The sequence below is a fragment of the Podarcis cretensis genome (genome assembly GCF_951804945.1).
Source record: "Podarcis cretensis genome assembly, chromosome: 18".
NCBI lineage: Eukaryota > Metazoa > Chordata > Lepidosauria > Squamata > Lacertidae > Podarcis > Podarcis cretensis.
Window position 1 is genome coordinate 8,676,927 of NC_137188.1, and position 3,244 is coordinate 8,680,170.

Sequence of the window (3,244 nt, forward strand, 5' to 3'; positions counted from 1 at the left end):
CAGCGCACAGAAATGCCGTTTACCTTCCCACAGGAGTGGTACCTATTTATCTACTTGCACTCTGACGTGCTTTCAAACCGCTAGGTTGGCAGGAGCAGGGACCGAGCAACGGGAGCTCACCCCGTTGCAGGGATTAGAACTGCCAACCTTCTGATTGGCAAGCCCTAGGCTCTGTGGTTTAACCCACAGCACCACCCACATAAGTCATACAGAGTGATTAACAAATCACCAGTAAAACAAATTAAATTGATTAACAAACATAAACTATTGTCCTATTGACTCATGATGTTTAGCTCTTAAATGCAAAGAGATGCACCTAAGAACATTTCTGGAATTAATTCAGAAAACACACCTGATCATCCGGTTCAGAAAAGACGCTATTTAGAAACCATTTCATTCACAAAAGGGATGTGTGGCCAAGCACTTGAATTTCTAAAGGCGAGGAAATATGGAGGCTGAGTAGCTTTCCAGAGGATTGATTCAGCCTCCTGTCAATTTCACATCGCCATTCCTACGTAATAATCCGTTTTGCTATTCCACATCATCCAGATGCGTTTGGGTTTCCTGGCACCCTAAAGGTAGGAGACACAGGTATGATTTTTTGACATATACCGTATTTTTTGCTCTATTTTTTGCTCTATTTTTCCCTCCTGAAAAGTAAGGTGAAATGTGTGTGCGTCTTATGGAGCGAATGTAGGCTGCGCAGCTATCCCAGAAGCCAGAACAGCAAGAGGGATTGCTACTTTCACTGCGCAGCGATCCCTCTTTCTGTTCTGGCTTCTGAGATTCAGAATATTTTCTTTTCTTGTTTTCCTCCTCCAAAAACTAGGTGCGTCTTGTGGTCTGGTGCGTCTTATAGAGTGAAAAATACGGGTAATAATACAGAGCAGCTGTGGATTCCTGGAGTTTGAACCCGCAAGGGATTTATACATACCCTGTGCTCTGATTTCCTTAGTATCCCGAAGTGAGATATGGCTAGTGTTGGACTACGCCCTGGGAGACCTGGGGTTCGAATCCCCACTCAGCCATGAAGCTCACTGGCTGACTTTGGAGTCAGTTGCCTAACCTACCTCACAGGGACGAGGAGAACCATGGACACCACCTCGAGATCCTTGGAAGATAAAGGTGGTTTTTTAAATGAAATAATAATAAATGAATGGATGGCCTGCCTGCATTATCTCCCTCCTTCTGCCAATTGAGGAGAGCCACTTTTGCAAAGGGAAGCTTTCTCGATGCTAAAGGGAGAGAAAAGCCTTTTTGCATGACGTTCATGCAGGTGCTTTCTGATGAACTGGGGAGAGATGTCTTGGGAAGGGTGGAGGAAAGAAAAAATGTATTGTTGTAAACAAAAATTGCCCTTTTCCCTTATGGGGTATCCAAGAGCCCATATAGAGTCCTTACGTAGATTCCCTATTGGTAGGAGAGAATAACAGAGGCCAACCAGAGAATATTGAGAAGCAAAGCAGCTAGTAAGCTTGATCTTTATTGATCTGTTGCAACAGGGTGCTCCCCTCAAACGCAGTAGAGAAGGAACCCAGAAAAATGGCACATATGGCCTTATAAAGACTTTTGAAATTCCCATCCTGTAGATCAAGACCACCCCTCCATACATTATACATGCATCACAGAAGAGGTGTAACCTAAGACCACCCCCAGAAACATCACACCTACATCACAGAAAAGGCGGTCTAAAACAGAAAATTTGAATGTTGTTTTTCTCCTGTCCTTGTTTATCTCCTGTCTGGCAGGTTACTTGATTGGATTGCCTGGGGAGCCTGGCCAGTCTTTTGTAGTGATAAATACTTAGTTCCTGGGCCAGGTCACAGGCTCACACCCTATTCATATCTTAAATCTGCCCTTAAGGCAGGATTTGTGAAGGAAAAGACAATGGGTAGGTTTCCCACTTTGACCTTGCAGAGAAAACATTTGCTCAGTTTAGGAATCAAAATGGTTCCAGATTGGCCTTCCTGTGCTGATCTGTGTACGTGCTCGGTTGGTACGCTTATGAACATTACCATATATCTAAGACCTCAAAATTCCTATCACAGTATCATCCAGGGAATTTTAAAAAAAATTTTAGGTTTCTGGTTCTCTAGGGTGCCAAAAATCAATCTCCTGAACAATTGTAGAGTTGGAACGGGTTGGAACGGGTCCCAAGGGTCATCTAGCCCAAACCCCCTGCAGCCAAGTTAGAAAAATATTTGTAAATGAAGTATAATAATATTTTTTCACAAATGAACAAAGGGAGAAAGTGAAGAAGTAAAAAGAACTGCACCCTTTAAGTTTGCTGATTTTTTTGATTTTGAAATTATTTTTTTATTTTATTGTGAAATTTTATTATATTTTAAAATTATTTTATTTTATTTAGAAATTTTATTTTATTTAGAAATTATTTTATTATTTTATTTTGAAATTTTATTTTATTTTGTCATTTTAAAATTTTATTTTATTTTGTTATTTTGAAATTTTATTTTATTTTGAAATTATTTATGGCACATTCTTCCTTTCAATATAGGGAGAGCGCCTAAAGTTCAAACTCTTTTGGCAGCTGTGGTCAAAGGGCAGCATAGAGACTGGAGGAGCAGAGCGGCCCTCTTCTGGCTCCTCCCCCCGCGTTGCCATGGAGACCCTGCCGGCAAAGCGGCCTCCTCTCACTTCTCATAGAGATTTGCGGGGGAAAGGCCCGCCCCTTCCTGGATTCCGACTCCGTACCCCACATCAATCATCGAGGCTGGCCGCCTTGCGTCGAAGAGAGTTATCGTAGGCGGGATATTTCATGAACTACAACTCCCGTCATCCCTAGAGAGGGAGACCGACGGTCAAGCACGACGGGTATTGAAGTTTTTCAACGGAAAGCGAATACCGGAAGTCCGGGCTACGTTGCCGCTCTATCATTTCCTTATCTCTACTGTCCTTCCACTGCAAATAGCGAAGCAGCAGTCCGGGGGAAATGTTTCTGGAGAGGGGGCGTGGCTCTCTCTCGAGGACTGAGAATAAGAAGGGGCGTGGCCCACGGGAGGAGGGGCGTGGTTATCTCGAGAAATGTGAGGAGAGGGAGGAGGAGAGGGGGCGTGGCTTTCGGGAGGAGGGAAAAGGGGGCGTGGCTCCCGCCAGGACCATGAACCGAGGGGGCGTGTTTCCCCGGGGCGTCGCTACTTATTGGCTGAGGCGGAGCGGCGGCGGGAGGAGGGGGGGAAAAAAGAGAGAGAGGGCGTGACGTCGCGGAGGCGACGCATGCGCACTC